We start from the raw sequence: 25,513 nt of genomic DNA, 5'->3' as shown, positions 1-25,513 counted from the left end.
GTGCAATGCAACTCCTGCCACAGCAGCTGTAGCTGTGACTGCAATTAATCCCATAATCACCAAAATCAAAATAAAAATGAATCTTTTGGATCTATTTAGAACTCTTTTTTAATACTTTCACTTAAAATACGGAGGGATGGCGAAGCCTCCCATGGTCAGTCCATGGACACAGGGATCCACACACCATCTCTTGGTCTCACTAGTAGAATACAGTGCTGCCAATTAAAAGTTGAATCAATGCAAGTAAACAATCTACAATTTTCACAGGTAATAGTTTGGAAATCTGGGTTAATAACTATTTTTCCTACAACTAGCATATAAGGGGGCTTTACAGAACTTTGCAGAGGAATTGTCAGACTGGAATTTAGGTTGATAGGATAAGATGGCTTATGGTCTCTTGTTCTTATAGCTTGATTTCCAGACCAAATTCTAATGTGGTGTAAGGTCACAGTTATCTTCCAAAGTTCTGGGTGCTCAGGACCAGTAACAGGACTAACTAATTTTGGTCGAGGTGATGACAGTCCCTTTTCACACCATTCCCAAGGGTAGAAAGACTCTAACGTTTTGTACTTATTTTTATCTAAACCTTCTGTGAAGTCACTGTTCACAGCTGGACTCACATGTGCACTGGGATACGATTGAGTTTGTCCTGTGCAATTGAGGTAGAATTGACCTCGAGTTGCCCAATCTATAATAGCTCCAAATTCATTGTTTTGTAATATCACTGCACTGTCAGCCACGCGTACTTCCCAAAGTAAAACTTCTGGGCTTTTGATCCTTTGGGAATTTCCTTGGGGCAAGGCTTCCCTTAGGCCTATATTTTAATGATCTTTGATAAGAAGGGTCCTGCAAATAATTTACCTGTGGCCTGAGTGACATTCCACTTACCATATGATAAGTAAATCTACTGGTGGCACTGACAGTAGGCACTTCTACCAACCAATTTTTTGTAGGCATTAAGCATCCTGGTGCCCTCCCTAGGCAAATAGGAGGATAATGATACCTAATAGAAATATTCATCATCATTCCTTCTTCCTTAGGTTGGGCAGGGCAACCATCATCTGTGGGGCCAGGTGCCTATGCACTATTATTAAAGAGAGATCAGATTGTTACTGTGTCTACATAGAAAAGGAAGACATAAGAAACTCCATTTTGATCTCTCTCTCTTTTCCCCACAGTCAGTCAGACATACTTGGCTCCAATCCCATCTTCATCATTCATGTGTTGTGCTAAAGATGCTCAGGCAAGTGCAAGCTCAGCTTGGAGCCTAAAGTTTCCTTATCTGGAAAATATGGATACCTAGTGATATTGTTTGGCTCTGTCTCTACCCAAATCTCATTTCAAACTGTAGTTCCCATAATCCCCACACGTTGTGGGAGGGACACTGTGGGAGGTGACTGACTCATGGGGGCAGGTTTTCCCATGCTGTTCTTCTGAGAGTGAATAAGTCTCATGAGATCTGATGGTTTTATAAAGGGAAGTTTCCCTTTCTTGCCTGCTGCTCTCTCTTGCCTCCTGCTATGTAAGATGTGCCTTTGCTACTTCTTCACCATCCACCATGACTATGAGGCCTCTCCAGCCATGTGGAATGAAGAGTCCAGTAAACCTTTTTCTCTATAAATTACCCAATCTTGAGTACATTTTCATTAGCAGCTTGAGAATGGACCAATACAGTAAATTGGTACTGGGAGTGGGACACTGCTGTAAAGATACACAAAAATGTGGAAGCTACTTTGGAATTGAGTAACAGGCAGAGGTTGGAACAGTTTGGAAGATTCAGAAAAAAACAGGAAATTGTGGGAAAGTTTGGAACTTCCTAGAGACTTGTTGAATGGCTTTAGCCAAAATGTTGATAGTGTTATGGACAATAACGTCCAGGCTGAGGCGGTTTCAGATGGAGAAGGGAAACTTGTTGGGAACTGCACTAAAGGCCACTGTTGCTATGCCAAGAGACTGGTGGCATATTGCCCCTGCCCAAAAGATCAGTGGAACTTTGAACTTGATAGAAATGATTTAGTGTATCTGGCAGAAGAAATTTCTAAGCAGCAAAGCATTCAAGAGGAAGCAGAGCATAAAAGTTTGGAAAACTTGCAGCCTGAAGATGCAATAGAAAACCCCAATTCCTGGGGAGAAATTCAAGCCAGCTGCAGAAATTTGCATAAGTAACCGGGAGCAGAATGTTAATCACCAAGACAATGGGGAAAAGGTCTCCAGGGCTCTCCAGCTATGTGCAGCCTTGGGACTTGGTGCCCTGCCTCCCAGCCACTCCAGCCTTGACTAAAGCTGGCCAAGGTACAGCTCAGGTGTTTGCTTCAGAGGGTGCAAGCCCCAAGCCTTCAAAACTTCCATGTGGTGTTGGGACTGTGGTGCACAGTAGACAAGAACTGAGGTTTGGGAACCTCCACCTAGCTTTCAGAGGACATATGGAAACACCAGGATATCCAGGCAGAAGTCTGCTATGGGAGCAGAGTCCTCATGGAGAAACTTTGCTAGAGCAGTGCAGAAAGGAAATGTGGGGTTGGAGGCCCCACAAAGAGCCCCCACTGGGGCACTGCTTAGTGGAGCTGTGAGAAGAGGGCCACCATCCTCCAGACCCCAGAATGGTAGATCCACCAACAACTTGCACTATGCACCTGGAAAAGCTGCAGACACTCAATGCCAGCCCATGAAGGCAGCCAGGAGGGGGGCTGTACTCTGCAAGCCACAGGGGCAGGGCTGCCTAAGGTCATGGGAACCCACCTCTTGCAACAGCATGACCTGCATGTGAGACATGGTGTCAAAGGAGATCATTTTGGAGCTTTAAGATTTCACTGCCCTGCTGGATTTTGGACTTGCATTGGGCCTATTGCCCTTTCGTTTTGGTCAATTTCTCATTTTGGAATGGGTGTATTTACCCAGTGGCTGTACCCACATTGTATCTCAGAAATAATTAACTTGCTTTTAATTTTACAGGTTTATAATCAAAAGGGAATTGCCTCATCTCAGATGAGACTTTAAACTGTGGACTTCTGAGTTATTGCTGAAATGAGTTAAGGCCTTGGGGGACTGTTGGGAAGGCATGATTTATTTTGAAATGTGAGGACATGAGATTTAGGAGGGGTCAGGGGTGGAATGATACAGTTTGGCTGTGTCCCCATCCAAATCTCATTTTGAAATGTAATTCCCATAATCCCCACGTCATGGGAGGGAACCAGTGGGAGGTAATTGGATCATGGGGGTGAATTTTCCCATGCTGTTTCATGATAGTGAGTAAGTCTCACGAGATCTGATGGTTTTACAAAGGGCAGTTTTCCCTGCACACACTCTCTCTCTTGCCTGCTGCCATATAAGATGTGTCTTTGCTCCTCCTTTGCCTTCTTTCATGATTGTTAGGCTTCCCCAGCCATGTGGAACTGTGAGTCCATTAAACCTTTTTTTCTTTATAAATTATCCAGTGTCAACTATGTGTCCATTGGCAGCATGAGAATGAACTAATACACCTACCCTATAGAGTCATTGTGAGGCTGGAAATGAGACTCAATATGCCAGGGGGTGGACACACTGTAAGTGTTTGAGGAATGTGTAATTGACACAGGAAGAGACACAGACATTCAGAGAGAGGTGGAGGGAGCTAGAGACAGGCCTGGGGACTTAGACATGGGCTAGGAGAGCTACAGATGGGCTGTCACAGCTACAGTACTCCACTCCAGCCTGGACAACACCCCAGCCTGGGCAACAGAGTGAGACTCCATCTTAAAAAACAAAACAAAACAAGCAATAAAAGAACCCTGTATCCCTAGACATTTCTCTGTGTATCTCTCTCACACCCTTCTTGAGAAGGACATAAACTCTGTGGACAAAGCAGGTGGGGACCATTAATCTCCTGAGGAATTCTTCTGAACTGTGTTCTTTTTTTTTTTTTTTTGAGATGAGTCTTGCTCTGTCACCCAGGCTGGAGTGCAATGGAGGCATCTCGGCTCACCACAACCTCCACCTCCCGGGTTCCAGCGATTCTCCTGCCTCAGACTCCTGAGTAGCTGGGATTACAGGCAAGCACCACCACACCTGGCTAATTTTTGTATTTTTAGTAGAGACGGGGTTTCACCATGTTGGCCAGCCCTGGAATACATCAGGTACTTCTCTGTGCCCTGTAAAGAGGAATGCAGTGTTCAAATCCTACCCTTGCCTGTACAGTCCCAATCAAGACATTTCCCCTATTTCCCCTCACTGAGCCTTCATTTCTCATCCATAAAATGAGAGTGGAGTGGCCATGCAAAGGAGAATAGATCCGAAGTAACTGTTCTACCTGAATTCTGGAACAGCCACTAGTGATGTGAAGTACAGCAAATATCTTCACTCCTCTGTGCCTCTGTTTCCTTATCTATAAAATGGTGATGAAGCCAGGCATGGTGGGTCATGCCTGTAATCCCAGCAGTTTGGGAGACTGAGGCAGGAGGATTGATTGAACCCAAGAGTTTGAGACCAGCCTGGGCAACATAGTGAGACCCCACCTCTACAAAAAAATTTAAAAATTATCCAGGCTTAGTGGCACACACCTGTAGTCCTAGTCAGGAGGCTGAGGTGGAAGGATCACTTGAGCCCAGGAAGTCAAGGCTGCAGTGAGCTGTGATCATGCCACTGCACTCCAGCCTGGGCGATAGAGTGAGACACTGTCTCAAAAATAAATTTAAAAAATTAAATGGGGCTGAGAATAGCACTCCTCCACAGGGTTTTTTGGGGGTTTTGGGGAGGTGGGTTTTGTGACAGAGTCTCACTCTGTCACCCAGGCTGGAGTGCAGTGGTGTGATTTTGGCTCATTGCAACCTCTGCCTCCTGGGTTCATGCGATTCTCTTGCCTCAGCTTCCTGAGTAGCTGGGATTATAGGCACACGCCACCACACCCAGCTAATTTTTGTATTTTTAGTAGAGATGGGGTTTTGCCGTGTTGGCCAGGCTGGTCCTGAACTCCTGCTCTCATGTGATCTTCCTGCCTTGGCCTCCCAAAGTGTTGGGATTACAGGTGTGAGCCACCGTACATGGCCCACAGTGTTGTTTTGAAGACCCACTGAGGACATGTGTGTCCTAGACCTGGCACACAAGAGTTGGTCAAATACATTTACTGCTTCCCACCCTTCTAATAAACCAAATGCAGCTGTGGGATGGTAGGGGGAGGCACTGGGATAGCTAAGCAGGGAGGGGATCCTGGGGCTCCAGGGGTGGGCAGGGGACTCAGATGCTCAGATCTGATATGGAGCCCCATGACTGTGAACCCTACTGAGATTTTGGCTTCTTTAACACAACAGTGAACCTTTCAATGACTATTGACACCCAGGAGCCATCCTAGCCTAGCTCTTGGACTCTATCTGGTGCCAGAATGGCCCAGGGCTTGGATATCTCAAAATATCAGCTGATAACAGGTCAGTAAATATTCTGAGAAAATGAAAAATGGACAACCTGAACCCCAAGCCTTGCTTCCACCTGAACGCTGACCCCAGACCTTGGTCTCATTCTGAGACCAGACCCTGGTCACTCAGTGAGCACTGGACCTGGACCGCCCATCCAAGCTACTGACCCCACGCTGATCCTGGCCACAGCCTGAGCTGTGAAACGCACCTCAGGGGGGAGGAACAGCAAGAGAAAAGGGCAGGAGGCTTGGAACTGTGTTGTGTTTGGCTAGAGGTAACAAGAGAAAAAGTTTAGCCCAGAGGGTCCATTGGGGAAATTTTGGGACATGGACCATGAGAGGTCCTTTGGATTCTTAGAAAAATCTCTGAATGTCCCACTGAGGAGTTTTGACTTTTTCCTAGGGCCTTTGGAACCATGGGAGATTTAAAGTAGGGTAAGTCACAATCAAATTTGTGCTGTAGAAAAATCACTCTGAAGCCAGACGCGATGGCTAATGCCTGTAATCCCAGCCTGGGTGACATAGCAAGACCATGTCTCTACAAAAAATAAAAAAATTAGCTGGGGGTGGTAGAAGGTGCCTGTAGCCTCAGCTACTCAGAACACTAAGGGGGGAGGATCGATTGAGCCCAGGAGTTCAAAGCTGTAGTGAGCTGTGATTGCACCACTGCACTCCAGCCTGAGCAACAGAGTGAGACAATGTCAAAGAAAAGAAAAGAGAGAAAGGAAAAGGAAGGAAGGAAGGAAGGAAGGAAGGAAGGAAGGAAAGAAGGAATCTCTGGACCTTGAGGGGAATCCACAGAACTGGACCTGCTGACAGATGTTGGCTAAGTCACTGATGGCTGGTGGGAACAAGGATATCTATCAGGGCATCTACAGGAAAACAGCCAGAAAATGTCTATATTAATAACGTAAAGTCCAGGTTGTTGTAACCAACAGATCCCATAATGCAGTCACTCAAATAAAATACAAGTTTCTTTCTCTCTTTTGTGTCCCTTTTGAAGTAGACAGTTAGTCCAGCATGGCAAGGTGGCTCCCCTCCTTGTGGTCAATCATTTACCCAGATTCCTTCAAACTCGTTGCTCTGCTATAGTTCAGTGGTTCTCAAAGTGCAGCCTCCAGACCTGCAGCATCAACATCACCTTGGAACTTTTTTTTTAGACAGACAGACAGGGTCTTGCTCTGTCACCCAGGCTGCAATGCAGTCATGCAATATCAGCTCACTCCAGCCTCGACCTCCTGCACCCAAGCAATCCTACTGCCTTAGCCTCCCAAGTAGCCAGGACTATAGGCATACACCACACACTCAGCTATCTGAAACTTGTTAAAAACACAAATTCTTAGACCACACCCCAGACCTGCTAAATCAGAAACCAAAAACCTGTGTTTCAACAAGGCCTGCAGGCAATTCTGAGGCATGCTCTCAGCAGAGCATCACTACCTACAGTATTATCATAATCTGCATGGTCAAAGAGCAGAAGGTTTTGTATTTTTTCCCCCTTTTTTCTTTTTTCTTTTCTTTCTTTTTTTTTTTTGAGATGGAACCTCACTCTGTCACCCAGGTTGGAGTGCAGTGGTGTGATCTTGGCTCAGTGCAACCTCCCCAGTTCAAGTAATTCTCATGTGTCAGCCTCATGAGTAGCTGGGATTCCAGGTGCACACAAGCACGCCTGGCTAATTTTTGTATTTTTAGTAGAAACGGGATTTCACCATGTTGGCCAGGCTGGTCTTGAACTCCTGAACTCAGGTGATCCACCCATTTCAGCCTCCCAAAGTTCTGGGATTACAGGTGTGAGCCACCGCACCTGGCCGGTTTTCTACTTGTTGAGTCATCCACTCCAGTACAGAAGATGGAAGGGATGGAAGACCTCTGGCTGTTCAAAGACCTCAGGCCCAAAAGAAACTTGAATTTTGGGCACACAACATGGGTTATGAGGGTGAGGGAGGCCAGTCTAGCATAATGGTGAGTAATATGGGTTCTGGAAACAGGCTGCCTTATTTTAAATCCCAAATGTGTGACTTTCCATAAGTAACATCTCCTCCTTGAGCCTCAGTTCCCTCTTCCATAATATAGGGATCATGACAGTATTATCTGTCTCATGATGTTGCTACGAGAATTCATGGTGTTATGTTCCTGATATGTAACAAGCCCTCAAGTATTAGTTTAATATTAGTCTTAATATTTTAAGGTTGACAGGAGTGTCTTTTTGTGCCAAGCCTTGCATTAAAGGATTTCCTATAGTATCACATTGAATCCTCATGGTGTAGCTATCATGATTACTGTATGTTATACAGAGATAGGTTTTGTTAAAATACTCATTTTCTAAAGGAGGGAACTGAAGGGCAGACTGGTGAAGTCATTTATCAAAGGAAATAGAGATTGTAGGTGCTGGAACTGGAATTCTAACTCAGGTATGATTGACGTAGCCTCAAGTCTTCATCACCTCTCAAGAAAACCAGCTTTCTGCCTGGCATGGTGGCTCATGCTTGTAATCCCAGCACTTTGGGAGGCCGAGGTGGGTGAATCACAGGAGGTCAGGAGTTCAAGACCAGCCTGGCTGACATGGTGAAACCCCATCTCTACTAAAAATACAAAAATTAGCCAGACATGGTGGCGAGCGCCTGTAACCCCAGCTACCTGGGAGGCTGAGGCAGGAGAATCCTTTGAACCCTGGAGATGAAGGTTGCAGTGAGCTGGGACAGTGACACTGCACTCCAGCCTGGGCAACAGAGTGAGACTCTGTCTCAAAAAGAAAAAAAAAAAGTAATGAAATGAAATGAATAAAATGAGGCCTAGAGCTAGTAAATGTCTCAGCTAGGCATGTAGTAAAATGTCTCGACTAGGCAGTGGCAGAGCAGGATTCAAATTCAGCGCTGTTGAGATGCACCCCCAGACTCTGAGCCTGCGTAACCTGTGGAGTTGGAGGAATACAGCGCCACCTGGTGGTAACTTGTCTGTGTCGCTTCTGGCCTGGAAGAACAGCAACTAACACAGCATTTGCTATGTGCCAGCCATTGTTCTAAGTACTTTACTTAGATTTAATTTTTTCTTCTTCTTTTTTATTTTATTTTATTTATTTTTTTATTATGCTTTAAGTTCTAGGGTACATACACAACGTGCAGGTTTGTTACATATGTATACATGTGCCATTTTGATGTGCTGCACCCATTAACTCGTCATTTACGTTAGGTATATCTCCTGATGCTATCCCTCCCCCATACTCCCACCCTACGACAGGCCCCGCTGTGTGATATTCCATCCCCTGTGTCCAGGTGTTCTCATTGTTCAATTCCCACCTATGAGTGAGAACTTGTGGTGTTTGGTTTTCTGTCCTTGTGATAGTTTGCTGAGAATGATGGTTTCCAGCTTCATCCATGTCCCTACAAAGGACATGAACTCATCACTTTTTATGGCTGCATAATATTCCATGGTGCATATGTGCCACATTTTCTTAATCCAGTCTATCATTGATGGACATTTGAGTTGGTTCGAAGTCTTTGCTATGGTGAATAGTGCCATAATAAACATACGTGTGAATGTGTCTTTATAGTAGCATGATTTATAATCCTTGGGTATATACCCAGTAATGGGATCGCTGGGTCAAATGGTATTTCTAGTTCTGGATCCTTGAGGATCCATGTACCCTAAAACTTAAAGTATAATAATAATAATAATAAACATAAAATAATATGGGAAAGGAAAGTGTTCCTTTCCTTCAGGGTAGGCAGCAACAAGGTGCCACCTTGGAAGCAGAGAGCAGACCTTACCAGACACCAATCCATGTGGTTCCTTGATCTTGGACTTCCCCACTTCCAGAACCACGAGAAATAAATTTCCAATCTTTATAACTTACTCATCCTCAGGTATTTTGTTTTAGCAGCACTAACAGCACTCACAGGTCATACCCAAAAGCCCAGAGGACAGGATCAAAAACTGTGGAGAAGGTTTCCTGGGCCTTGAAACCTAACCAAGGGGCTTCAGCTGGAGTTTTTCCATCTGGATTTCAAAAGTGCTTTGAGCTGGTCACTCCTTTTTATCTTCCATCTTCCCTCTCTTGAACTTGAATATCTATAACTCTTATCCTATTGCCTGTCTCATCATTGTATATTGAGAACAGATAACTTGTTTCTTCACTGCTGAGGGTCCACAGATGTCGAGAAATTATACCTAGAAGTTTCATCCACACTGGATTTATATAATGAGATTTGGTACCTTTGAGCTGATTATATGCAGATAAGATTTTAATCTTTGAATTGATGTAATGGAACAAAACTCTTAGGAACCTCAGGAGAGGAATAATATATTTTGCCTGTGAAAGGGACATGAATCTTTGAGGGTGGGAGGGTGGACCAAGGTAGGCAAAATTTCTAAAAATGGTTTCACAAGATATTTCACTGAAATATTTCAAGAAATTTCATATTTGGTGCAATAATCTTAAAAACCTATGAATATGATGATATATCACTCTCATATTATTTTGTGTTGATAGATATTCTAATTACCCAGATCTGTGATCCTTACACTTTGTACACATGTATTGAAACATCACACGATACTCCATAAATATGTACAATTATGTGTCAATTAAAATAATAATAATAATAATGACAATAATAATAATAAAGAAAGCCCAGGTTCTCTCTCCTTTGGTGCCTATGGAAGATTCAAACCACACAAGCTCCTGAACGTGCAGGAGTACAGTAGGACTTTCACACCACCCTCAGCCCCTAGCCACCATAGAAATCAAGGGCCTGTCCCACTCTCCCTAGAGGCCTCAATTATGGGAGCAATAAAACTTTCCATGTCCTCTCATTGTGTGTGTGGCATCATCAGTTTTGACACCTGGTCCAAATTTTGGGTGGGTGTCCATCTGCCTCTGTGAGTGACCATAACAATTGACACTGTGAGCAGAGCTGCTAGAGTCTGTCTACCATCACCAGGGGTCTTCACCAGGGGTCTTTCTTCTTTTACTTTGGCTTGCTAACCTGCTAACCCACTCCACTACCTGATACCGACCATGCATTTTCAGCTGCTGCCTTCTAGCCAGCCTCCGACTCCACTGCCTGATACCTAGCATGCATTTTCAGCTGCTGCCTCCTAGCCAGCCTGTGCCTTGACCTGTGCTGCCTTGTATTTCATTGCTGAGTCCTACTGAGCCTCCATTACAGATTTAGTAAAGCTTGGTCAGAAGTTTTGTTAATTAATTGGCATTAAAGGGCAGGATGATGGGATTAAGACCCGCTTTAACATAGCCATGGATCATGTGTCTCAGCCTGGACTTATCTGTGTATCTTAGAATGCACCTGTGAATGATGCTAGGCTCAGGAAAAAGACTCTTCCCTTCCACCAACTGGTATGTGTTCCAACCAGGCATTGGGCCCCCATCTATAGAGCACTCAGGCGAAAGACTCTATTTGGTGTAATATATGGGCCCATTGGATAGTCATTCAAGAAAGAGCAATCTTTGGACAGTGAGAGAGAGACAGCTGGGTGCAAGGGCTCACACCTGTAATCCCAGCAATTTGGGAGGCTGAGACGGGTGGATTAACTGAGGTCAGGAGTTCGAGATAAGCCTGGCCAACGTGGTGAAACCCCGTCTCTACAAAAAATTAAAAAATTACATGGTGTGGTGGTGGGCACCTGTAATCCCACCTATTTGGGAGGCTGAGGCGGGAGACTCTCTTAAACCCAGGAGGCAGAGTTTGCAGTAAGCTGGAATCAAGCCATCGCACTCCAGCCTGGGTGACAAGAACAAGACTCCATCTTAAAAAACAGAGTAAGTCTCTGTCAAAAAACAAAAAGTGAGACAAAGAGAGAGAAGAGGGAAAAAAGCAGCCATTTGGTGGCATACTGAAATCCATGCTCCTAAGAGCAGATGGCTCACCAGGACCTCTGCCACTGCTGCCCATGCCTCTTTTGCAACAAAGATCCTAATCCTCAGGGTTATAGGAAAATCACCCACAGGACCCCTGTTGCTCAGTGAAGGAATTAATTCAAATCTAACTTAAGCCCTATAAATCAACCATTAACATGGGTGATAACCCTGACAGTACAGATTTGAGGCCCCTGAAGGAAGAAATGTATAAATATAAGCAAGGCAGAGAAGCCATCCACCCACTCAGATGATATCCAATGATCAAGAAAACTTTAACCAGGAGCTGTTCCAAGATGGCCTAATAGGAACAGCTCCAGTCTGCAGGTCCCAGCGTGAACGATGAATAAGATGGGTGATTTCTGCATTTCCAAGTGAGGTACCTTGTTCATCTCATTGGGACTGGTCAGAAAGTGGATGCAGACCATGGAGAGTGAGCTGAAGCAGGGTGAGGCATTTCCTCACCCACAAAGTGCAAGTGGTTGGGGGATTTCTGTGACAGACTGTAACAGGAAAATTGGGACACTGCCACCTAAACAATTCGCTTTTCCCACGGTCTTAGCAAATGGCATGCCAGGAGATTATATACCGCAACCGGCTCAGTGGGTCCCACACCCATAGAGTCTTGCTCACTTCTAGTCCGAGATCAAACTGCCAGGTGGCAAGCCTGGCTGGGGGAGGGGTGTCCACCTTTGCTGAGGCTTGAGTAGGTAAACAAAATGGCCAGGAATCTCTAACTGGGTGGAGCCCACCACAGCTCAACAAGGCTGCCTGCCTCTGTAGACTCCACCTCTGGGGGAAGGGCATAGCTGAACAAAAGGCAGCAGAAACTTCTGCAGACTTAAATGTCCCTGTCTGACAGATCTGAAGAGAGCAGTGGTTCTCCCAGCATGGTGTTTGAGCTCTGAGACAGACAGACTGCCTCCTCAAGTTGGTCCCTGACCCCCATGTAGCCTAACTTGGAGACAACTCCAAGTAAGGGTCAACTGACACCTCATACAGCTGGGTGCCCCTCTGAGACGAAGCTTCCAGAGGAAGGATCAGGCAGGAATTTTTGCTATTCTGCAATATTTGCTGTATTGCAGCCTCTGCTGGTGATACCCAGGCAAATTGGGTCTGGAGTGGACCTCCAGCAAACTCCAACAGACCTGCAGTGAGGGACCTGACTGCTAGAAGGAAAACTAACAAACAGAAAGGGATAGCATCAACAAAAAAGACATCCCCACCAAAACCACATCTGTAGGTCACCATCATCAAAGACCAAAGGTAGATAAAACCACAAAGATAGGGAGAAACCAGAGCAGAAGAGCTGAAAATTCTAAAAACTAGAGCACCCATTCTCCTCCAAAGGATTGCAGCTGCTTGCCAGCAACGGAACAAAGCAGCACAGAGAATGACTTTGATGAGTTGACAGAAGTAAGCTTCAGAAAGTCGGTAATAACAAACTTCTCTGAGCTAAAGGAGGATGTTTGAACCCATCACAAGGAAGCTAAAAACATTGAATAAAGATTAGACGAATGGTAACTAGAATAAACAGCATAGAAAAGACCTTAAATGACCTGATGGAGCTGAAAACGTTGGCATGAGAACTACATGACACATGCACAACTTTCAGTAGCCAATTCGATCAAGGGGAAGAAAGAGTATCAGTGATTGAAGATCAAATGAATGAAATCAAGTGAGAAGGGAAGTTTAGAGAAAAAAGGTAAAAAGAAATGAACAAACCCTCCAAGAAATATGGGACTATATGAAAAGACCAAATCTACATTTGATTGGTGTACCTGAAAGTAACGGGGAGAATGGAAACAAGCTGGAAAACACTCTTCAGCATATTACCCAGGAGAACTTCCCCAACCTAGCAAGGCAGTCCAGCATTCAAAATCAGGAAATACAGAGAACACCACAAAGATACTCCTTGAGAAGAGCAACCCCAAGACACATAATTGTCAGATTAATCAACTTTGAAATGAAAAAAGAAATGCTAAGGGCAGCGAGAGAGAAAGTTTGGGTTTCTCACAAAGGGAAGCTCAACAGACTAGCAGTGGATCTCTTGACAGAAACTCTACAAGCCAGAAGAGAGTGAGGGCCAATATTCAACATTCTGAAAGCAGAGAATTTTCAACCCAGAATTTCATATTCAGCCAAACTAAGCTTCATAAGTGAAGGAGAAATAAAATCCTTTATAGACAAGCAAATGCTAAGAGATTTGTCACCACCAGGCCTGCCTTACTAGAGCTCCTGAAGGAAGGACTAAACATGGAAAGGAAAAACCGGTAGCAGCCACTGCAGAAACATGCCAAATTGTAAAGACCATCGATGCTAGGAAGAAACTGCATCAACTAATGGGCAAAATAACAAGCTAACATCATAATGACTGGATCAAATTCACACATGACAATATTAACCTGAAATGTAAATGGGCTAAATGCCCCAATTAAAAGACACAGACTGGCAAATTGGATAAAGAATCAAGTCCCATCAGTGTGCTGTATTCAGGAGACCCATCTCATGTGCAGAGACACACATAGGCTCAAAATAAAGGGATGGAGGAAGATTTACCAAGCAAATGGAAAGAAAAAAAAAAACAGGGGTTGCAATCCTAGTCTCGGAGAAAACAGAATTTAAACCAACAAAGATAAAAAGAGACAAGGCCATTACAAAATGGTAAAGGGATCAATTCGACAAGAAGATCTAACTATCCTAAATATCTATGCATCCAATACAGGATCACCCAGATTCATTAAGCAAGTCCTGAGAGACCTAAAAGAAGACTTAGACTCCCACATAATAATAATGGGATACTTTAACACCCCACTGCTGATATTAGACAGATCATCAAGACAGAAGGTTAAAAAGGATATCCAGGACTTGAACTCAGCTCTGCTCCAAGTAGGCCTAATAGACATCTACAGAACTCTCCACCTCAAATCGACAGAATATGCATTCTTCTTAGCACCACATCCAACTTATTCCACAATTGACTACATACTTGTAAGTGAAGAACTCCTCAGCAAATGTGAAAGAACAGAAATCACAACAAACTGTCTCTCAGATCACATTGCAATCAAATTAGAACTCAGTATTAAGAAACTCTCTCAAAACCGTACAACTACAGGGAAACTAACAACTTGCTCCTGAACGACTATTGGGTAAATAACAAAATGAAGGCAGAAATAAAGATGTTCTTTGAAACCAATGAGAACAAGGACACAAAGCACCAGAATCTCCGGGACACATTTAAAGCAGTGTGTAGAGGGAAATTTTTTTTTAATTTTATTATTATTATACTTTAAGTTTTAGGGTACATGTGCACAACATGCAGGTTTGTTACATATGTATACATGTGCCATGTTGGTGTGCTGCACCCATTAACTCATCATTTAGCATTAGGTATATCTCCTAATGACATCCCTCCCCCTGCCCCCCACCCCACAACAGTCCCTGGTGTGTGATGTTCCCCTTCCTGTATCCATGGGTTCTCATTGTTCAATTCCCACCTATAAGCGAGAAGAGGCGGTGTTTGGTTTTTTGTCCTTGCGATAGTTTGCTGAGAATGATGGTTTCCAGTTTCATCCATGTCCCTACAAAGGACATGAACTCATCCTTTTTTATGGCTGCATAGTATTCCTTGGTGTATATGTGCCATATTTTCTTAATCCACTCTATCATTGTTGGACATTTAGGTTGGTTCCAAGTCTTTGCTATTGTGAATAGTGCCGCTATAAACATATGTGTGCATGTGTCTTTATAGCAGCATGATTTCTAATCCTTTGGGTATATACCCAGTAATGGGATGGCTGGGTCAAATGGTGTTTCTAGTTCTAGATCCCTGAGGAATCACCACACTGACTTCCACAAAGGTTGAACTAGTTTACAGTCCCACCAACAGTGTAAAAGTGTTCCTATTTCTCCACATCCTCTCCAGCACCTATTGTTTCCTGACTTTTTAATGATTGCCATTCTAACTGGTGTGAGATGGTATCTCATTGTGGTTTTGATTTGCATGTCTCTGATGGCCAGTGATGATGAGCATTTTTTCATGTAGAGGGAAATTTATAGCACTAAATGCCCACAAGAGAAAGCAGGAAAAATCTAAAATTGATACCCTAACATCATAATTAAAAGAACTAGAGAAGCAAGAGCAAACACATTCAAAAGCTAGCAGAAGGCAAGAAGTAACTAAGATCACAGCAGAACTGAAGGAGACAGAGACACAAAAAACCCTTCAGAAAAATCAATGAATAAAGCAGTTGGTTTTTTGAAAAGATCACAGAATTCATAGACCACTAGCAAGACTAAAGAAGAAGAAAAGAGAGAAGAATCAAACAAATGCAATAAAAAATGATAAAGGGGATATCACCACCAATCCCCCAGAAACACAAACTACTATCAGAGAATACTATAAACACCTCTATGCAAATAAACTAGAAAATCTAGAAGAAATGGATAAATTCCTGGACACATACACCCTCCCAAGACTAAACCAGGAAGAAGTTGAATCTCTGAATAGACCAATAACAGGATCAGAAATTGAGGCAATAATTAATAATCTACCAACCAAAAAAAGTAAAGGACCAGACGGATTCACAGCCAAATTCTACCAGAGGTACAAAGAAGGGCTGGTACCATTCCTTCTGAAACTATTGCAATCAATAGAAAAAGAGGGAATCCTCCTAACTCATTTTATGAGGCCAGCATCATCCTGATACCAAAGCCTGGCAGAGAAACAACATAAAAAGAGAATTTTAGACCAATGTCCATGATGAACATCGATGCAAAAATCCTCAATAAAATACTGGCAAACTGAATCCAGCAGCACATCAAAAAGCTTATCCACCATGATCAAGTGGTCTTCATCCCTGGGATGCAAGACTGATTCAACATACACAAATCAATAAAGGCAATCCATCACAAAAACAAAACCAAAGACAAAAACCACATGATTATCTCAATAGATGCAGAAAAGGCCTTTGACAAAATTCAACAGCCCTTCATTCAAAAAACTCTCAATAAACTAGGTATTGATGGAATGTATCTCAAAATAATAGGAGCTATTTATGACAAACCCACAGCCAACATCATATTAAATGGGCAAAAACTGGAAGCATTCCCTTTGAAAACTGGCACAAGAAAGGGATGCCCTCTCTCACCACTCCTATTCAACATAGTGTTGGAAGTTCTGGCCAGGGCAATCAGGCAAGAAAAAGAAATAAACAATATTCAATTAGGAAAAGAGGAAGTCAAATTGTCCCTGTTTGCAGATGACATGATTTTATATTTAGAAAACCCCATCATCTCAGTCCAAAATCTCCTTAAGCTGATAAGCAACTTCAGCAAAGTCTCAGGATACACAATCAATGTGAAAAAATCACAAGCATTCTTATACACCAGTAACAGACAAACAGCTAAATCATGTGTGAACTCTCATTCACAATTGCTACAAAGAGAATAAAATACTTAGGAATCCAACTTACAAGGGATGTGAATGAACTCTTCAAGGAGAACTACAAACCATTGCTCAATGAAATAAAAGAGGACGCAAACAAATGGAAGAACATTCCATGCTCATGGATAGGAAGAATCAATATCGTGAAAATGGCCATACTATACCGCCCAAGGTTGTTTATAGATTCAATGCCATCCTCATCAAGCTACTAATGACTTTCTTCACAGAATTCAAAAAACTACTTTAAAGTTCATATGGAACCAAAAAAGAGCCTGCATTGCCAAGACAATCCTAAGCAAAAAGAACAAAGATGGAGGCATCATGCTACCTGACTTCAAACTATACTACAAAGCTACAGTAACCAAAACAGCATGGTACTGGCACCAAAACAGAGATATAGACCAATGGAACAGGACAGAGGCCTCAGAAATAATGCCACACATCTACAACCATTTGATCTTTGACAAACCTGAAAAAAACAAACAATGGGGAAAGGATTCCCTATTTAATAAATATTGCTGGGAAAACTGGCTAGCCATATATAGAAAGCTGAAACTGGATCCCTTCCTTACACCTTATACAAAAATTAATTCAAGGTGGATTAAAGATTTAAATGTTAGACCTAAAACCATAAAAGCCCTAAAGGAAAACCTAGGCAATACCATTCAGGACATAGGCATGGGCAAGTACTTCATGAATAAAACACCAAAAGCAATGGCAACAAAAGCCAAAATAGACAAATGGGATCTAATTAAACTAAAGCACTTCTACACAGTGAAAGAAACTATCATCAGAGTGAACAGGCAACCTACAGAATGGGAGAAAATTTTTGCAATCTACCCATCTGACAAAGGGCTAATATCCAGAATCTACAAAGAACTTAAACAAATTTACAAGAAAAAATCAAACAACCCCATCAAAAAATGGGCAAAGGATATGAACAGACACTTCTCAAAAGAAGACATTTTTGTAGCCAGCAAATGAAAAAATCCTCATCATAACTGGTCATCCGAGAAATGCAAATCAAAATCACAATGAGATACAATCTCACACCAGTTACAATGGCAATCATTAAAAAGTCAGGAAACAACAGGTGCTGGAGAGGATGTGGAGAAATAGGGACACTTTTACACTGTTGATGGGTGTTTAAACTAGTTCAACCATTGTGGAAGACAGTGTGGTTATTCCTCAAGGATCTAGGACTAGAAATACCATTTGACCCAGTGATCCCATTACTGGATATGTACCCAAAGGATTATATATCATACTGCTATAAAGACACATGCGCACTTATGTTTATTGAAGCACTATTCACAATAGCAAAGACTTGGAACCAACCCAAATGCCCACCAATGATAGACTGGGTTAAGAAAATGTCACACATATACACCATGGAATACTATGCAGCCAGAAAAAGGATGAGTTCATGTCCTTTGCAGCGACATGGATGAAGCTGGAAAACATCATTCTGAGCAAACTGTCTCAAGGACAGAAAACCAAACACCGCATGTTGTCACTCATAAGTGGGAATTGAACAATGAGACCATTTGGACACAGGACAGGAAACAGCACACACTGGGGCCTGTCGTGGGGTGGGGGAATGAGAGAGGGATAGCATTAGAAGAAATACCTAATGTAAATGATGTGTTAATGGGTGCAGCAAACCAACACAACGCATGTATACGTATGTATCAACCCTGCACGTTGTGCACATATACTCTAGCACTTAGTATAATAAAAATAATAAATAAAACAAAAATAAAAAGAAAAAAAGAAAACTTTAATCAATGGATCTCAGGGAGTCTGTGAGCTCCTGATATCATATGCAGATTTTGGTCATATGTGATGTTGTGCCTTCTTTTTTTGGGGATTAGCTCAAATTTCATTATATTTATACATTTCTATGGTGGTTAAAAAAAAAACCCACATAACATAAAATTTACTATATTCACCAATTTAAGTTCCTGCAAGAGGACAGGCAAGCATTAGACTCTCACATTATTCTAGATGGCCTGGAGCCCTGCATAGGACTTTGCCCACCTGTCTGTCTCCCCTTGTCTATTATCTTGTCTTTCTGTCTTTCTCTTTTTTCTTCCCTGCAAGTCAACCTTCCCCTCAACTGTCCTTTGTGCAAGTGCATTTTTGCATGTTTGTGTCATTTTGTCCAGTGGTTTATCCTAAATGCCTCTGCCATCTTTACCCTTATTTATACATCTGTGTGTGTGTGTGTCACTCTGGGTGCGTGCTTGAGGTTTCTGTGTGCATGTATGTTTCAGCATGTCCCTGTTGATAGATGAATTTATGCATGCACCAGGCTTTGTGGGGTGCGTGTTTGTGCTTGATAAGTGGGCATCCATTCCAACTTATGTCTGCCCAAGCACATTTGTGTGAGTACCTGATGAGGTGCATGTGTGTTCATGCCACTCTTCCTGGATGCTTGCCAGTCTCTGCATCTGTCTGTGCATGTAGCCTGAGTGCACATGTGCTTTGGGATATGCCACTTAGGGGAGGTCTATGATTTGCTTTTCTGGGTCCAGATAGATGTGGATATTCAACAAATGTGCATATTCACATTTGTGTGTACGTGTGCACAACAGGTTGACTACATACAAGTGTATGGATGTTTTTGTGCATACATTCTGGTGTCTGTATGCAGACACGTGGGCCATGCTGTGTACATATCAACATCTGATATTTGCCTGTACCTGTCTGTGTTTGAATTCAAACATAGCCCTAGCCCACCTCTATTTCTTTTATGTATAAAAAAAGAACTGTGTGAAGTTTTTAAGAGCATGATTGTAAGTCTGTGAGGTTGATTTTCTCATCTTCATTTTGCAAATGAGTTAGGTAAAGCCCCAAAAGTTGTAAATGACTTGCTTCTGGCTTCCACAGCTAATGAGGGCAGAGCCTGGGTATGATCTTGCGACTGTAAATTTTATGCTTTTAATCACCTCTTTGGACTGTCATGCCCCACCTCTTTTCTTTATGAGACATTAGAAAAGCTGCCCATAATTTCTTACGGTTCTTGAAAACTTCCCTGTATGTAACACAAGATTTTGAAATATTATTTTAAACAGTCTTTTACCAGGAGGGAGCCTTGACCTTTTACAGTTTTTGCATTCTTTGGAAGCTTACCCAAAGACCTAGTTGACCAGTGTACCCCTCAGGCCATTGGCGGTGATGCAGTGAAGGAGTTGGGGACCTAGTGGTTACGGTCAGAGTGTGAAATGTTTGTTTCACATTTTAGAGTGATGACAAGGATTAGGGTTTCTAGACAAGTGGACTCTAAGTCTCTTCCATGTTAACTGGTATGTTTTTTCTTTGTTTGTTTGTTTTTGAGACTGGGTCTCACTCTATCTCCCAGGCTGAAGTACAATAGCACATTCATAGCTCACTACAACCTTGACCTCCCAGGATCAAGTGATCCTCTTGCCTCATCTTCCTGAGTAGCTGGGACTACAAGTGTGTGCCACTGCACCCAGCTTACATCAAGTTTAATATGAAACTTGGCCAGAAATCTCAGTGAATTCTTAATATTTTCCCTCTTCTCCCATTCCAAAGCTTTCTCCCAGTAAGGCCCATCTTCTCATGACTGAGTTCTCCATTACCACATAGTCACCTAGTAGCCCTCCCCCTGTGGCCCCCAAGCCCTGGGTCTTCTGGAACTCCTCCAGTAGGTAGCTGGCTTCCTGGAGAAGCATTGGAGAATCTTCCATCATTCTCCATTGGCCAGAGCTACATCTCTGTCGTTCTCCTTTGACCAGAGCTACATCTCAGTCTCATGCTTCTGCCTGCCTCCCCTCCTAGGTTGAACTCTGTGCTAGACAGTGATAGGGAGGGATTATGAAAGCTATAGACTGTGCTGTCAAGGAAGCCACTCCCAACCTTCAAGGTTCAATCAAGAAATCAAGAGAGTAAGGTTCCCTCCCTGCAGGATCCCCCCCCAAAAAAAAACAAAAGTCCAGACTGAATTGGAGGAAAGGGGAATCAGTCTAGGAATGACAGGGGCAGATTAAAGAGTGTTTCTTACAGGAAGGTGACCTGAACCTGCTTACATATATAAATAAGTGGGTGAATGCATACGAAAGTGGGAGGAGGTATTGCAAGAATGCCATATAGACTGCCCTGGAATGGGGATATTAATTCTATTTTCTATATACCACTTGGATTCTCTGGATACATGCATATATGTGTACACAGAAGCTCACACCTGTACATTGATATGCCTACACAAAAGGGGTTACTGTGTAGTAAGAAACATTTAGAGATTACCGAAAGTGTGGATTGAGAGTCTTATTCCAAAGCACTAGAAATTTAATGGAAATTTAATGAAATTATCTCAATTGATGGATGGATGTAAGGAAGCGTTTATGACTAGAATGACTAACAGGTGGATGGATGAAAGATTTAATAGATGGGTGAAGGGTTAATGGATGGATGGATTGAAATAGATAAATAATAATTGGAAAGGTGGATGCAAATATTAATAAGTTGTTGAATGATGGAAGGGTTAATGAATGGATGGATGGAATATTGGATAGATGGATAAATGGAAAGTTAATTGGTACATGTATAGATAATAGAGCAAAAGATATTTATGTAGAAGAAATAATTAACGGATTTTTTAATGAATTTATGGATATATGGACAGAAGGATAAAAGTAAAAGGATAGATAGATAGATAGATAGATAGATAGATAGATAGATAGATGATAGATAGATAGATAGATACATACATACATACATACATACATAGATTGAAGGATGGAAAGAGTGTGGTGAGCCTGCCTGGACAGCCTGGGACAGGCTCAAATATATCAGGAAGTGGGTAAGAGATACTGAGACCTGTGGTTGGGGTGAGGAGATCCCTAGTGCTGAAGTGTAGGTGCTGGGAGTGTAAATCTTTTGCCTTTTTCTCTAGTAGGTGGCGTAATGACTTGTGGAATTTTCAGGCTCACTATAGTGACCAAGAAGTGCCCCCCCGCCACACACCCAAAAGGGGACAAGCAGCAAAGCACTTTCTCTCTTATTGAATTCCAGAGCCAGTGAGCTGGGAAGGAAGCCAGGCATCCCTCCTTCTGCTCTCAAAGGTCTCTGTTTTGGTGCTTTAGAAACTGGATTCCTCAGGCCTTAGCCCAGCTGAGTTGGGGGCTCCCCAGAGCCTCCACTGGCATCTTGATTCCACTGCTTTTCACCTTTTCTAGAGGCCAAGGGAGAGCCCTGAGGCCTGCCTGTGTCCTTTGGGAAGCTCCACCTGACTGCAGCCTCTGTCTGCCACTCTGAGCCCCTCATTCCCTCTGGTTCTGTATGATTCATTCTCTGACCTTCCCTGGGGAAGGGGGGCAGTGATCTGACCTACCCACCCAATTCAGTAGCCATGGAGCTGGGGGAGGTGTCTATGAGGCCAGGTTGATGGATGGGTGAGAAGAAAGAACGTATTCCTTCCTGATCTCCTCCTCATCCCTCACCCCACCCTCTGGAATCATGACAATTACATAATCACCTCCGCCTTACTCCTTCCCACAGGCAGAGAGCCAGAAGGGGAGGTATGTGGGCAAAGAGCATGGGTAAGAAGAGAGCAAGAGAAAAAGGTTCCAGGGGGACAGAAAGCAAGAGAGAGAGAGAGAGAGAACTGGGGAGAGATGGGGGAGACAGAGAGATGGAGAGAGAGAGAGAGGAGAGAGAAAGGGAGACAAAAAACACCAAGGAGAGATGGAAAGGGGAGAGAGAGACAGAGAGATGGAGAGAGAGAAAGAGAGATTGAGAGCACCAGGGAGAGATGCAGGAGAGAAAGAGACAGAGAGAGTTGCAGAGAGAGAGGAAAGAGAGAGATGGAGAGAGAGAGACAGAGAGAGAGAAAAAGAGACAGATATCACTAGCAAGAGATGGGAGAGAGAGAGAGAGAAAGACAGAGAGAGAGAGAGGGAGAGAGAGATGGACAGAGAGAGAAAGAGAGAAAAGGAACCCCAAGGAGAGATGGAGAGGGGAGGAGAGAGACAGAGAGATGGAGAGAGAGAAAGAGAGATTGAGAGCACCAGTGAGAAATGGGGGGGTGAAAGGGATGAAGAGAGAGAGAGAGAGACAGACAGAGAGCACCAGGGAGAGATGGCAGGAGAGAGAGACAGAGAAAGAGATGTAGAGAGAGAGATGGAGAGAAAGAGAGACAGATAGCACGAGGGGGAGGTGGGGGAGAGAGAGAGACAGAGAAAGAAGGACAAAGAGCACCAAGGAGAGAGGGAGGGGAGTGGAGACAGACAGAGAGACAGAGAAAGAGAGAGACTGAGAGCACCAGGGAGAGATGGGGTGTTGAGACAGATGAAGAGAGAGAGAGAAGAGAGAGAGAGAGAGAGACAGAAAGACAGAGGGCACAAGGGAGAGATGGAGACACGGAGAGGTGGGGAGAGGAAAGAGAGATGGAGAGAGAGAGAGAGCACCAGGGAGAGACGGAAAGAAAGGGAGAGACAGAGAGAACCAGGGAGAGACAGAGAGAGAAAGAAAGAGAAAGTGCCAGAGAGAGAGAAGGGGGAGAGGAAGGGAGGGAAGGAGGGGAAGGAGAGGGAGGGAGGGAAGAAGGTGGGAAGGGATGGACACACACAGAGAAAGGAAGAGGTGGACAGCTAGAGAGATGCTCACTCAGAAAGGTGTAAATGCACATACAGACAGACCCAGAGCCCTGGATAGACCTAGACACGTGAAAAAAAGAGACTCAGAGGAGTCAGAGTACAGAGCGTAGGAGGCCCAGAGCTCTTTGGCCCTGCCTAATTTATTGGTTTACAAGGTCTTTGTTCTTAGGGCAGATGGGAGGGTGAGGAAGGAATGAGGAAAAGGATTAATCAATGAAGGAGAACTCATGAGTCATTCAATAAGATGAATAGCAGTGGTGATTTCTGTGTATTTCCTTGAGAAAAGGCGTGTGTCTAAACTACTTAAGATCTTTAACTTATCAGAACTGAAATGGGTGGGAGTGGGTTTCAGGAGAAGCCAAGATGTTTTATTATACCCCACTGCTTCTAGGGAGTGCTATCTCCCTGATCAACTTGTGAAATGCCACTGAGCAGTTATGCTCTCAGGGCATAAAAACATGAAGGCAATAAGAAGACTTTTCTCCTCAGAGGCTGCCCATGGCTCCCCATGGGTGTCTCACATAGGGGAGACCAACTCATGTGGCACTCCAGAAACTCTTTTTCCCATATCTCCCTTTTTTTGTCTCTATTAATTTTTTTTATTAATAACCGCTATTGCTATCATGTCTCGTTCACAGTGTCTGGCTTCTCTCCGAAGGCATCGTCTGCATCTGTAGACTAAAAACAAAGAGCATAAACAGACACAAACCAAAATAAAATTTGCAATTGTTGATCCCCCTATGGTTTTAATCCACTTTAAAGGATTGGTATTAGAAAGGCCATCAGTGGCTCCAGCAAGAATATCAGCTCCAAGCAACAGGTTGAGACGAGCCTGAGATACCTCAAAAAGTTGTTTTATCAGTGTAGCAATATCTAGTGTTAAATTATCTTCTCTTCCTTGTAGGTTACATCTAATCGTCTCCCAATGGTGTTCAGTGGCATTATAAGAGCTACAAGTAATACAAAAATCAGAAGTATTCCAATCACATTGCTCCAATCTCATAATCCAATCTCCCATCCAAATTACTGTTTGACAGAGATCATTAATTTGATTTGCCAATTTTTGATCTATTTGGCTTTGGGAATTCCAAAGCTTAGAAGAATTTTTCTGCCAACTATCCACAAAGCCTGCAGTTTCAATAGAAGAGTGCAAAGCAACACCAGCAGCAGCAGCAGTAGCTGTGACAGCTATAAGGCCTGTGATCACAGCTATTAAAGTAAATATGAATCATTTTGATCTATTAAGTATTCCTTTTAGTACTTCAGTGATAATATGTATAGAGGGAGAGGCCTCCCAAGGTCTATTGAGGGAAACAGGTATCCAAACTCCTTCTCGGGCCCTAACCAGTAAAATGCTATTATCTTTATTAAAGGTAGAATTAATGCAGGTAAAAAGATGACAGTTGAGGCATGATATGGTTTGAGAGTCAGGTAGGATATTAATTTTTCCCACTGCCAACATAAAAGGAGGTTTAACACAACTCTGCAATGGGACCGTCTGATTAGAGGTCATGGCTACAACATTCCTTCCTCCTCTGGATGAGTAGGACCTCAGTTGTCTGTTGATCCAGGCATCCAGACACTATCATTAACATAAACCTCCACTGGGGGGTCTAACCATGTAATAGGCCTAATCAGTGGTGGAAATGGAATTTAGGCCCAATAAGTGTAATTTTGATCTGCTTTAGCTATAGGGTGACTCACTACCAAGGAGATTACCACCATCATAGCTACCATTAGATTACTGGTGGTCAGTGGCTTATTCTGAGACCTCAGGTTCTCTTCTGCAATGTGAGCTAGTCTCTTCATCTGCCCCCAGGTTGGTGGAGTTGCTTGGTGAGTTTTACTGGTTTCCATCTGCTCAACAGAGATGTTCATCTGAGCCGTCTGATGAACTGGGGGTTCAGAGACGTTCCAAGGTTTTTTCCTCTTCCTTGGATTCTGGCTCATGGAACAACTTAAGATGTCTTGTGGGTACCCAGACAGGAAGCTGATTCTCTCCTGGTGAGATACAAGCAAACCCTCAACCCCAACAAGACCCACTGGAGCCTTTTGTTTGGGCCACTTTTTTGGTCATTGATAAAGAGCTATGATTGACACATCTGCTCCTGTGTCGACCACACCCTCAAATTGTTTTCCTTGAATAGTGACCTTACAAATAGCTCTAATGTCAGAGACTTGATTTACCC

General features: G+C 43.2%; 1 pseudogene; it reads right to left on the bottom strand.

Annotated features, from left to right (window-relative positions):
* Positions 1–403: 403 nt before the first annotated feature.
* Positions 404–24,956, bottom strand: LOC129051825 (endogenous retrovirus group K member 5 Env polyprotein-like; annotated as a pseudogene).
* Between the last annotated feature and the right edge of the window lie 557 nt (positions 24,957–25,513).

The sequence above is a fragment of the Pongo abelii genome, chromosome 20, assembly GCF_028885655.2.
Source record: "Pongo abelii isolate AG06213 chromosome 20, NHGRI_mPonAbe1-v2.0_pri, whole genome shotgun sequence".
Classification (NCBI taxonomy): Eukaryota; Metazoa; Chordata; class Mammalia; order Primates; family Hominidae; genus Pongo; species Pongo abelii.
Note: the sequence above shows the minus strand (reverse complement) of the source record. Positions and strands in the feature narration are given on the sequence as shown.